This window comes from Sus scrofa, chromosome 14, assembly GCF_000003025.6.
Source record: "Sus scrofa isolate TJ Tabasco breed Duroc chromosome 14, Sscrofa11.1, whole genome shotgun sequence".
Taxonomy (NCBI): Eukaryota; Metazoa; Chordata; class Mammalia; order Artiodactyla; family Suidae; genus Sus; species Sus scrofa.
Genome location: NC_010456.5, coordinates 36,979,242 through 36,993,030, shown reverse-complemented (window position 1 = coordinate 36,993,030; position 13,789 = coordinate 36,979,242). Strand labels below are relative to the sequence as shown.

Sequence of the window (13,789 nt, the reverse complement as noted above, 5' to 3'; positions counted from 1 at the left end):
AACAAACTGAAGAATAAAAACCATGTGATCCTCTCAATAGATGTGGAAAAAGCCTTTGACAAAATCCAACACGCATTTCTCATAAAAACCATTCAGAAAGTGGGCACAGAGGGAATCTACCTCAACATAATAATGGCCACATATGACAAACCCACAGCAAACATAATTTTCAATGGTAAAAAGCTGAAAGAATTCCCACTGAGATCAGGAACAAGACAAGGATGTCCGCTCTCACCACTATGCCTCATCATAGTTTTGGAAGTCCTAGCCATGGTAATCAGTGAAGGAAAAGCAATAAAAGGAATTCAAATGGGACAAGAAGAAGTAAAAGTATCACCATTTGCAGATGACATGACTATACCTAGAAAATCCTAAAGACACTACCAGAAGATGCTTAGAGCTCAAAAATGAATTTGGCAAAGTCTCAGAATACAAAATTAATACACAGAAACCAACTGCATTTTTATATACTAACAACCAAAGATCAGAAAGTGAAATCAGGGAAACAATCCCATTTGCCATCATATCCAAAATACCTAGGAGTAAACCTACCTAAAGAGACAAAAGACCTCTACTCTGAAAACTATAAGACACTGATGAAAGAAATCAAAGATGACACAAACGGATGGAAAGACATACCATGCTCTCGGACTGGAAGAATCAGCATTATCAAAATGACTGTACTACCCAAGGCAGTGTACAGATTCATTGAAATCCCTATCAAATTACCAAGGACATTTTTCTACAGAACTCCAACAAAATATTTTAACATTTGTTTGGCAGCACAAAAGACCCAGAATAGCCAAAGACATCCTGAGAAAGAAAAATGGAGCTGGAGGAATCAGGCTCCTGGACTACAAAGCAACAATCACCAAAACTGTATGGTACTGGCATAAAGACAGAAATATAGATCAGTGGAACAGGATAGAAAGCCTAGAATTAAACCCACGTACCTACAGCCAACTCATCTATGACAAAGGAGGCAAGAATAGACAATGGAGAAAAGACAGCTTGTTCAATAAGTGGTACTGGGAAAACTGGACAGCCACATATAAAAGAATGAAATTGGAACACTCCCTAACACCATACATAAAAATAAACTTAAAATGGATTAAAGACCTAGATATAAGACCAGACACTATAAAACTCTTAGAGGAAAACATAGGCCAAACACTCTATGACATAAATGACAGCAACATCTCAGATCCACCTCTTAGAATATTGGCAATAAAAACAAAAATAAACAAATGGGACCTACTCAAACTTAAAGTTTCTGCACAGCAAAGGAAACCCTAAACAAAACGAAAACACAACCCACAGAATGGGAGAAAATCTTTGCAAGTGAATCAACTGACAAGGGATTCATCTCCAAAATTTATAAACACCTTCTGTAGCTCCATACCAAAAAAACAAACAACCCCATCAAAAAATGGGCAGAAGATCTAAACAGATAGTTCTCCAAAGAAGACATATGGATGGCCAAAAAACACATGAAAAGATGTTCAACATCACCAATTATGAGAGAAATGCAAATCAAAACCACGATGAGGTACTACCTTACACCAGCCAGAATGGCCATTATCAAAAACTCTACAAACAATAAGTGCTGGAGAGGGTGTGGAGAAAAAGGAACCCTAGTACACTGTTGGTGGGATTGTAAATTGGTGCAACCACTGTGGAAAACAGTATGGAGATTCCTCAGGAAACTCAAAATAGAACCACCATTTCATCCAGCAATCCCACTCCTGGGCATCCATCCAGAGAAAACCACAACTCGCAAAGACACATGTACTCCAGTGTTCCTTGCAGCAGTGTTTGCAATCGCCAAGACATGGAAACAACCTAAATGTCCATTGACAGAGGAATGGATCAAGAAGAGGTGGTACATATACACAATGGAATATTACTCAGCCATTAAAAGGAATGAAATACTGGCATTTTTAGCAACATGGATGGACCTAGAAATTATCATGTTAAGTGAAGTCAGCCATACAATGAGACATCAACATCAAATGCTTTCACTGACATGTGGAATCCGAAAAAAGGACAGACTGAACTTCTTTGCAGAACAGATGCTGACTCACAGACATTGAAAAACTCATGGTCTCCGGAGGAGACAGTTTGGGGGTGGGGGATGCGCTTAGGTTATGGGATGGAAATCCTGTGAAACTGGATTGTTATGATCATTATACAACTACAGATGTGATAAATTCATTTGAGTAATAAAAAAATTTAAAAAAAGACATGCAAAATCACTCCTGTGGGCTTGTACCCTTATCTTTTTATCACACAATCCTAGACATATCTAAGTCCAAGGTCAGTAAGGCAAGACACAACCTCTTTCTCCTTGGAGGAAAGTCTTTAGTTCTTTTCCCATATATTCCCATGAATAGCACCCTGGCTTTCTTTGGTACGATTCCTACATCAAGGAGATGGAAATTCCCCTGTCATCCTTTATAAGTAGCAACCTCCATGCCCACTACAGTCCATTCCACTCCTTTATTTTTCTTTGCATTTATCATCATCTGATATATTATCCAATTTTTTTATACTCTGTACCCTCCACTAGAATGTGTTTGTGTGTGTTTATCTTTTACTAGCATCTAGAACAGTGTTTGGTATACCAAAAGTATTCAATATATATTTTTTGAATAAAAGTAATGAAAGCTCTATGTATTTAAGATAATATTATTGAATGGAGCCTTGGATTTTAAAAGTAGATCCTGTGGAGATCCACTTTGTTGGAGGAGAATATTAGTCCTTTTATGTACAGGTCAGTTGGAGGACTCTGATTTTATTTGTCATGTCAAGGAGGAGCTAGAGGTAAGAGTGTATTTGAAAAACAGGTTAAACTTTGAAAGAATTTGGAAATCCCTGATACAGGCCAAAGCATACATTGAGTGGATATATAAACTGAGGTCTATCAAGGAGAGGATTGTTTACCAGATCACTCAGCCAGTTTATGATAGTGTCAGGCCCAGAACACAGTTTGCTCACTGATTTACTTTGCATTGTTAGGATGTAATGATTGGGCAAAGTGACTTAATAAGATGCTGCTTAGTCCATGAACTATGAGTCGGGCCACTGGTATGAAACTGAGTTCAATGACAAGAGCAGCTTCTTGTTAATAAATCCTCCTCTGTGAAACCAAGGTAGAAAATTCCAAGATCTGACTCTTCACCCTTCCTAGTGAAGTTTATCTCTGACTTTGTGCTTATACATATATGATCTCTAAGTATTATAGATGGCAGATTCCATTCAGTTGTGACCAACTCTTATTAGCTAGTCAGGCAGGTGCTTGGGTCCTTGAATCATAAAGGTGCTCTCTGCTACAAATAAGAAAAAGCCAATGGATATTTATTATCTCACAGAAGAACTGGGGAAGGGAAACTCCAGAGCTGGTGAGTCCAGTAATTCATGACATTATCAAACTCCCAGGTGTTACTTATCTTCCTCCACTGTCAGTTCTCAGTATGCTTGTCTTGGTCAGGCTCCCTTTTGGCCCTAAGATAGCTCCCAGCTCATGAAGACGTCATGAGTAGAGGCAGAAAAGAGGACATCTCCTTCCTTGTGTCTCCTTTTATGAGCAAGAAACAATTATATAGAAGCCTCCCACTGGAGTTCTCCCCACAGGGTCATGCTGGAATGACTTTGCATGCCTCACACCCTGAAGGACAGGGCTGCTGGGGGGAGGATAAACAAAATCAGAATTCTGCTGGTGAGGCAATTAGTTTTATGTGTCAACTTGGCTATGCTCTAGTACCCAGTTATTCACTTAACCTATGTGTTGCTATGAAGGTATAGTTTGTAAATGTGGTCAGTATCTATAATCAGTTGCCTTAAGGAAAGAAGCTTATCATTGATAATCCAGGTAGGTCTCATTCAAACAGTTGAAAAGCCTTAAGAACAGAAGTGAGATTTCCCTGAGGAAGAAGGGATTTTTGCCTCAAGACTGCAGCATCTGCTCTTGTCCTTGAGTTTCCAGCCTGCCAGTCTGCCCTAAAGATTTGGGACTGGATATACACACTAAAGTGAGTGAGTGAGTGAGTGAGAGAGAGTGTGTGTGTGTGTGTGTGTGTGTGTGTGTGTGTGTGTGAGATATATACCTGGATTCTATTTCCCCTCTGGGAGAACCTTTACTGGTACAGTAAGCTATAAAGAAAGTGGAGAATGGTATTGGTAGAGAGTCAACATTCTGATTCTTTTCCCAAAAGATGGGATTTGCAAGACTCTACCATTTATTCATTTATTTGTTTATTCAGCAAATATTGTGATCACTTTTACATTTATTCATAAATATTCTGAGTATTTTCTAGGTATTTGAGAGATAAGAGTGAGTAAAAGGAACTAAAAATGCTACCTAATTTAACATCAATGCCCTTTGATGTATGCTTTCATGTCATCTTAAAGTTTACCTTCCTAGCATTTATCACAATGCATTTATACAGTTATTTTGTGATTTAAAACAATATCTGTGGCTCAACCATTGGACCTTCAGTTTTGTGTTGGGAAAAAAAAGCAAAATATTAAGAAGCATAAGAAAAAATAAACACTGGGGGAGATGTGGTCAATATCTAGTGCTCACACACACCTGGCTCTTCTCTCCTTCCTGAGAACCTGGGAAGATGATGCTTTCCAAATCCCTGAAAGTAAGGCTGGGCCTTATGACAAGTTCCATCCAATAAATGGCCTGTAAATGGAAGTGATGTGTGTCAATTCTAGGCTGAGACTTATAAGTCGTGCTTGTCTCTCTCTGTGATGTGTCCACCCAAGAGAACATGTATCAAATACCATCACCTTTGGGGGTTAGTATTTTGACCTATGAATTTTGGTAGACCCTCAAACTTTCAGATCATAGCAATGGCTCCTTCCACTGCATGAGTAATTCCCAGAGAGGGCTGATGGCTGAGAGTACTCACTGATGACCAGCCATGACACAGAGCTCAGGCCAGATGGCTCCTCTGTGCTTCACACATCACCTTTGCAAGGTACTTGCTGGCTGGTGAGTATACAGATGTGAACACTGACTTCAAAGTTTGGAAAGGTAGATGCAAAAACAGGCAACTGCAAAGTACAAGAGGTTTTAAAGAAGTATCTGTGCTACTCAATAATAATAGAGATTATAATACGCGGTACGACATAACGAGGGCTTAGTCTATGCTAGGTGGTCTTTTTAGATTTTACAAGCATTTCTTGACTCAGTCCTTACAACAAACTTGTAAGGCAAGTACTAGTGTGATTCCCATTTTGCAGGTCAGGAAAATGAGGCTCAGAGAATAAAATGACTGACCCCAGTTAAAAAGCTAAAAATCCTAGGCTTGGATTCACAAATATATTCCGTACTTAAAGCTCTTGCTGGAAATGGCTACATAGCACTGCTTCCTACTATGTGCCTAGCACCAACCCAGGCCATGGTGAGTGCCCTCAGTACATGATGGCTGATTGAATAAGCAACCGCTACAATAAAGTCAGTACAGGAGCTCCAGGAGGCCAGCAGAGAGGCATTATTGAAGAAGTCTAGGCCAGTGGTTCTCAAAGTGTGGTCCCTGGACCAGCAGCAAAGATATTACCTGAGAAATTGTTAGACAAGCAAATTCTCAGGCCTCCAAACCAGACCCACTGAGATAGGAATTCTGAGAATGGAGCCCAGGAATGTGTATTTTAATAGGTCTTTTGGACGATTTTGATACACAACATTGCTCTAGGACCTTGTTTTCACAGTGTAGCTGATGGACCAGCTTCATTAATAACCAGGAATAAATGAGAAATGCAGAAACCCAGATCCCACCCCGGACCTACTGAATCAGAATCTCCTTTTTTTATTTTTAAATTATTTATTGTTTATTTTTATTTTTTCCTTCTTTTTAGGGCCGCACCCGCACCAAGTTCCCAGGCTAGGGGTCGAAATGGAGCTGCAGCTACCAGCTTATGCCACAGGACAGGGATCAAACCCAAGTCCTCATGGATACTAGTTGGATTGTTACTGCTGAGCCACAATGGGAACTCCAGAATCTCCATTTTTAACTGCATCTCCAGAGGATAACTTTGCAAGTTAAAGTTTAAGAAGCACTGGTCCAGACTTTGTTTTCAAGCTTACCTACTACTCCTTGGAGTCACCTGGAAAGTTTTAAAATGACTGATGTGTGGGTCCTGCCTCTAGAGATTCTAGTTTAGTCAATCTGGGGTGTGGTGTAGACATCAGAATTTTTAAAACTCACGGATGATTCTAACGTGCAGGGAGTTTGAGAATCGTGAGTGTAGAGGACTCGAAGAAAGCTCTCCAGAGGAAGCAGCATCTAAGCTCAACCCTGCCCCCAAGGTTGGGAGTGGCCCCAGAGAGAGACAGAAAAAGCCAGAGTGTTCTGGGTGCAGCTGCCACCACTGTCTCTACCTGTCTTCAGTCAAAGAGGGAGGCCTCCCAAATCAAGGGTTGTCAATCCACCCCCTGTCAACAGCCTCAAATTCACGAAAACGCTCCAGGCAAGGGTTCAGAGGCAGGGCAGAACGAAGGAGAGGTTTTATTACATAAAGCCTGCATTCTCTGTTCTGTGCATTAATTAATTTCAAAGTAGGCTGAGTGATGGGGGAGGTTTGGGGCAACAGCAGAGGTAATAAAAAGACTTTCGAAAAGTCCCTCCTTTCTTCTTGGCTTGCCTCCCACCTGACCCACCCAATCACAATCAGAGAAAAAGCCCAGCCTGTAAGCATTGAGCCTCTGTGGAGCCTGGCTGGAAAAAAGAAACAGGGATAGTGAAAACACTGAACCCAAGTGAAGAGGCAGTCAGTAGGGCCAGAGATAGAGGGGCCAGGAGTTTGGATGCGGGGGCTGGGGGTGGGTAGTGGAGAGGGCAGAGGTGAAGAGGATGAGGAGTGAGTGGTGACTTGGGAAAAGAAGGGTCTAGATGCCTCAGGGTTGGCCTTCTGGACTCCAAAACTGGAACTGTTTCCGTTGCACCCACTTCCCCGCCTCCTCCTCCTCTCATCTCCTGTGACTAATGATTTTGACCCTTCCTCAACCTGCTCTGCAATATCTCAGGCCTCTGTCATAGTTGGTTTCCGGCCATCCATAGGTCAGATGGCTCTGAGCGCAGGAGCGCCAGCCTTGCAGCAGCTAAGAGGCAACAGAACGTGGCCTCAGGCAAGTTCCCCAAGTACCTCCAGGGCCCAATTTTTGCTCTTTCCTTCCTTTACCTCTCCGCTATCTTACTAGCATTAAAAATCTTAATTATCCACTCTTCTCTCACTCTTTTGGGCCTCTCAATTCCAGGCACTAGCCAAGGGGGAAATGCAAAGGCAATGAAAAAGTGGCAGTGGCAGATTTTAACTACCTCACCAGAATGTGTTCATCACACAGACCACTCTCAAGAGAGACCCCTTCCAAGAATATTTTCTCAGAACAAATATGGTGTCATCACCCCAAGTGCTCTTGGAATTCCTGTTGGGGAGTGGCTTTGGGGAATGTTGAAATGGACATTTCAAAACAAAGCACAAGATGAGTTAGGATGAACCTATTCATTCATTTAAAAAAAAAATTCAGGTTTATATCTTAGTTGTTTGATCCAAAAGAGTACAGCTAAGTAAATAATCCATTTTATTTTATTTTATTTTACTTTATTTTATTTTATTTTATTTTATTTATTTTTTGCTTTTTTAGGGCTGCACTCATAGCATATGTAAGTTCCTAGGCTAGGGGTCAAATCAGAGCTACAGCTGCCAGCCTACACCACAGCCTCAACAATGCTGGATCTGAACCACATCTGCAACCTAAAGCACAGCTCATGGCAACACTGGATCCTTAACCTCCTGAGCGAGACCAGGGATCAAACCCATATGCCCATGGATCCTAGTCGGGTTCGTTAACCACTGAGCCATGAAGGGAACTCCCAATCCATTTTATTCTTAGTGCTTATCCCTGAGTGACATTTGACTATTTCCCCAAGGTAAAGCTACTCTCAATGTTTGCAGATCTGGCCACCAAGAAAGAAACTGTCCCCCCAAATCAAGCAAGAATCTAAAGTATATACTCCTAGGAGGATGGGTGGAGGATGTGGGAAGGATGAGGAGTTTGGGGTTCGTAGATACAATGAAAGAGAAATGAGGTCCTACTGTACAGCACAGGGAACTATACCAATCTCTTGCCACAGAACATGATGGAAGATAATATAAGAAAAAGAATGTATATATATGTATAACTGGGTCACTTTGCTATACAGAAGAAATTGACACAACACTGTAAATTAACTTTAATCTAATAAAAATAAAATAAAATTTAAAAAAGAAATGAAGTTTTCTGTAATCTAAAAAAAAAAAAATGGGTTAGTCCTTTTCCACACTCCACCCCCACCCAAAAAAAAAAATAGCTTATAAAAATAGTCTGAATAATGACAAAATCTTTGGAAGACGTATTTGGCTTCTGAAAGAGAACTTCTGGCAGAGTAGTACTGATCAGAAGGGATGCTCTCTAAAATCACATGCTGAAAAAGGCGTTAAGGGTTTTCTTAGTCACGACTAATGAACTCAGCCCCACTTCCTCTTTTATCTGTACAATCATATCTGGGACAATCCCAGCTTTTAGCAACTCAAATTTTCCAGGCATCTTTCCTCCTCAGGATAAGGAAGAAAAGAAACAAGCACATACTTGACTCAATATTATAGGATGTGGTTTTCTCTTCTGTTTTATTTTTCCCCTTTGACTCCTCTCTTACCTTGAAAGGAAAGACTATTTTCACGCCAAGTTAAGTCAGTTAAGCAAGCATTTTCTGCATGCAAGGCCCTGTTTCACATGGTGTATGGGAGTCCTCACTGAGTTTCCTCTAGAGTGCCATCAGAGAGAAATGGGTTTGGGTTGCCCAGGAGACTGTGTTGAGAAGGATCCTGAGGTCCAGATTCAGTGGGACATACACACATGGCTTCCTTCTTACACTTAATAGACATTCAAATATTTTGAATGAATAAATAGGGAGAAAAAAGAAATGCATCCATAAGTGATGAGACCTACTACTTGGGTAAGAGGAAATGAACCTCATCATGTCCATGGATTCAAGTGAACTTTTAGAGTAATATTCATTCCAGATGGTGGCCAGAACATGCTCCTTTCTTATTTCCAGTTTAAAAGTCACAGTATTGGAACACAATGAAATTGTTTACTTTGAAGTATATTTTGCTCCATTCTGCCAAACTATAATGGCCACACATGGAAGTCTAGGAAAGACTGAAATAATTGCTCTGGAATGAAGGAGAATGCAAGAAACATAAAAACTAAATGTAGCAAGTATTCTGACCTGGATCCTTTGACTACAAACATATCATTGGGTGGAATTTGAATGGGATCTGAGAATTATATGGTAATGGTGTATCAATGTTACTTTCCTGATATTGATGGTTATAACCTGGTGACATGGGAAATGCCTTTGATTTTAGGAAATAAGCATAAAGTAGTTGGGGATAAAAGCATGTACCTTGTCCATAAATAGAAATGACATCTTCCTCCTGTTGTTCCCAATATGAAGATAGAATTTACCTCTAGCAAATATACCCAGTTTCCTAATAAATACTCTGGCCAAGGGAAAAAAAAAACAGTTAACAGAAATATGTAAGAGAGCTAAATTAATATGGTTAGGTCCAGCTTGATGCTCTTTTTGGCTTGTGCTAAGGAGAAAATTTCCAACTCTTATGAAATACGCTCTAAAAGGAGAATGTACTTCTTCGATGGCCATCAAATTTTGCAGCTAAAGGATGGACTTTGAATATTCTGAGCCTTTATAGTATTATGAGTTGTCACATCCTGGGACATTCATAGAGATTTCATGGCTTTTACCTTAGAAAATGAAGAATTCCAGGCACATTTCAAAACTGGTATCTTACCATGAAATACACCTGTCAAAGTTCCTGATTCTTTGAAAGATGGGCTTTAATATATATACCCCAATGGAAGAAACATTATCAAATCATAGTTCTCAGGGTCAGGGTTGTGTAAGAAAGTTTTGGTGAACAAATAACTGAACAGATGCCGGAAAACCTAAGATTTTCATTTGAGTTGAGGAGAGGGATTTATTAGACCACTAGATTAAAATTCCTGTATTTAAGACATATTTCACAAACACTTAATGGGGTTTTCCCACCCGTTAAGAGCAAACCAAGGGCACAGTGTTCCATTTTAATAGGGGCAGTAACTTCACTTCATTTATAGACTAAACTGACAGAAAAAAAAAAAAAATACCAGGGTAATTCTGGCCAGAGAAAACATGACTTAATACAAGTGCTCAGGCAACATATTAGAAATAAAGGTCTGTCTGTAGCCTTGGTAATTTCTTTTCCTTTTTCTATTTTTGGGAGGGGGTGGTGATTTGGAAGAAAAAAATCCTGTGGTTGGTATCCAATGAAGTTAACACTTCTGGGGCAAGACCTCTATTACATGCAAACATCATGAATTATAATTACAGAACAACCTATTTACACTTGGAGGAACACAGGGTCAAACAGAAAACCCTGCCAAAAATCTCAGCTTTTGCCTGGGAAATATTGGCAATTGGTAAAAAGCAAATGGTCTTGGAATTGGGCAAAGCCAGGAGGAGCAAAGTGATCTAGTTTTAAATCCATATGATATTTGGCAAATACACATAAAGAGATATACCATGGAGATCGATCCTTGTTAAAAAGTGGCCTCAAAAGAGGAAAAGCTATTCCCACATCTAACTCATAGAATTACAGACACTTACACTGCTGGTACAGGTTAAAAAAGGCAAGTATAATACATCCTCAGGGAAATTTGGAAAAATCTGTATTAAAACCTTAAAAAAATATAGCACCCATCTCAAACAGTACATCCTAAGGAAATAATGAAAAAATATTCCCAAACTATGTATGTTTATGTGCAAGCATGTTTATGGTAGAGCTGTCTACAAGTGTAAAATATTGGAAAGGATCTAAATATTCATCAATAGGTAATTGGTTAACTCAATCAGAGTAAATCCACAAATGCAATACCATGTAACCTTTGAGAAGGCTGAAATTTATTTTTCTGTACTGCAGTAGGAAGGTGCCACCAATATATTAAGTTTCAGTGGCAGGACATTAAGAAATGAAAAGTATGATTTCATTTTTTCTTAAAAAATGAATGTATATGTGTGTCTTTTTTAGAAAGATCAAAAAAAGAAAAAGAAAAAATAGAATAAGAAAGATAGACTGGGAGTTTGGGGTTAGTAGATGCAAACTATTACATTTAGAATGGATAAGCAATGAGGTTCTACTGTTTAGCACAGGAAGCTACATCCAGTCGCTTGAGATAGACCATAATAGGGGATGATATGAGAAAAAGTCTATATATATATGTGTGTGTGTGTGTGTGTATGTATATGTATACACACACATATATATATACGAATATATATATTCGAGTATATATATGACTGGGTCACTTTGCTGTATAGCAGAAATTGACACAACACTGTAAATCAACTATACTTTTGTTGTTGTTGTTGTTTGTCTTTTTAAGGCATATGGAGGCATATGGAGATTCCCAGGTTAGGGGTCTAATCAGAGCTGTTGCTGCCAGCCTATGCCAGAGCCACAGTAATGGCAGATCTGAGCCGCATCTGTGACCTATGCCACAGCTCACGGCAACGCTGGATCCTTAAGCCACTGAGCGAGGCCAGGCATCGAAGCCACAACCTCATGGGTCCTAGTCGGATTCGTTTCCCCTGCGCCACGGCAGGAACTCTGAAAATCAACTATACTTTAACAAAAAAATACAAAAAAGGAATTAAACAAAGAAAAAGAAAAAATCTTAAAGATCAGACTAATATATATAGGGTTACCAAAAATAGTTATTATCAGTGGGTAGAATAACCAGAAAATGGCCAGTCACTGCACATGTCACATTTCCATATTGCTTGGATTTGTAAACAAATATAGATCACATTGTAATTAGAAAAGTCTACAAAGATATTTACAGTAAAGGGAAAGCCTATTTCAGGGAGTTGATCTCCTTTTCCCTAGAGGAAACCTAGATGCTTAATTCGGACACGCCTACTTTCTCACTTGTTTCTGCCATTTGCCAGCTGTTGACACTGGGGGAGTCAATCTCTGAGTCTATCCTCCACTCTGTTACGTAAGGACATTCCTTTCCTCCTAGGCTGGTGATGAGGATTAGGTGAGGTAATGTTTGTACAAGGCCTGGCCTAGTGCCTGGGACACATAAGGTGTTCGGTTAAAGAAAAGAGTGAGTGCCTTGCTGGTTTAACAGGTACAATGCACATAATCTAGACCTGTACCATGAGTGGCTGTAACTAAGGGGATATAGCGGCATGTCTATTCAGTATCTCACCCACTACTTGGCACTTACTGGATGATAAGCAACCTAGCTGATATGCTATCTCCACTTCAAGCTGGGGGATGAGTGACCATGATTAGTACCATGTCTAAAACACCTACTAGGTGCCAGACACTGTTCAGGTTCTTTACTGTGAGAAGTCATTTAATCATTCAAACCAACATTGTGGATTGACATTATTATTATCATTCCCATTTTTCAGGTTAAGAAACCAAGGTACAAATAAGTTATGTGACATGGATAAGGTCACCTGGCTGCTTAGGGGTAGAGCTGAAATTAAAACCCAGAACTCTGTTTTCGGAAACTGAGCTCTGACCCACCAAAGCACACTCATGTCAAATAATGAAGGACGAGGTCAAGGCTAGAAGGTAGAATTCAGAGAAAGGGGCTAGAGATGTGGATGGTGTCTGTGGCAGAGGGTCAGTCAGTGAAACCTTAGAAAAAACCAAATGTTCAAATTTCAGTGAGTATCAGGATGTACTGGAGGGCTTGTTATAACAGGATTGCTGGATTCATCTCCCTCAAGCTTCTGAATCAGTATGTCCAATGCAGGGTGGGGCCTGAGGATCTGCATCCCTAACGAGCTCCCAGGTGGGATGAAGATGGGTCCAGAATCCTGTGGCCCTTAGGGCTGCAGAGCATTCAGACGGACCAGAAGCAATGGGTCAGGCAAGCCAAAGCCAGCAGCATCTAAATATGCAGCCACATCCCGACTTCTGATTTAATAAAGTGTCAAATCATAGGCATTTATAAGCAAATGTTTATTGCTTATAAGTACAGCCCTATCACCCTTTGATGTCCATGTCTGAGTGACACAGCATTCAAGAAATGTCTTTCAACAGCCAATCAATGCAATGAAAAGGAATTTCACTCTTTTTCCAAGTCTTTCCAAAGACATCACTGAATACCCAGTTTATCACTCATCCAATGTCACTTCCTGTAAACCTTTTACTGTCATCATTTCCTTTCCATCACATGTGCTCAAGGTCTTCTCACCTCCAAACTCTCCCCCAGAGGTCTCTCTTCAGCCAGGGTGAAACATACATCTCATCACCTTTCTCTTACCTTCTCAAGTTCTCTGTCAATAATCCTCAAAGGACCAAGGTGACAAGAAAAACATACAGGAAGTCCGAATCTATGTTATTTTGACTGTCATTACAACTAAAAAATACTACTAGTAATGAGATCAGATGGTACACTTTTTTCCCTATTTTTGCCAGTTAATCTTTTTAGATAATTCTAACCTAATAATTTATTTCCACAAGATAAATACACATAGTCTATTTTTTGGTTGCTGTGGTCTTTAGGGAATGGAACAAAAGAGGGGTAAACTCTACCAAATTCTAGAATAAAAGAATTAAGAAATCTCCATAGATGTATAAATGATGCAAATTAAAGGGAATTCAAAAAGTTAAATAGAATTTTTAAATGCAATTTCTAGAAATCTCAATTTATAAA

At 39.7% G+C, this 13,789-nt stretch overlaps 1 long non-coding RNA gene across 2 annotated transcripts in view; it reads right to left on the bottom strand.

Annotated features, from left to right (window-relative positions):
- LOC106505934 overlaps positions 1-13,789 on the bottom strand; it is a 624,744-nt gene that overhangs the window by 114,927 nt on the left and 496,028 nt on the right. The window lies entirely within an intron of this gene.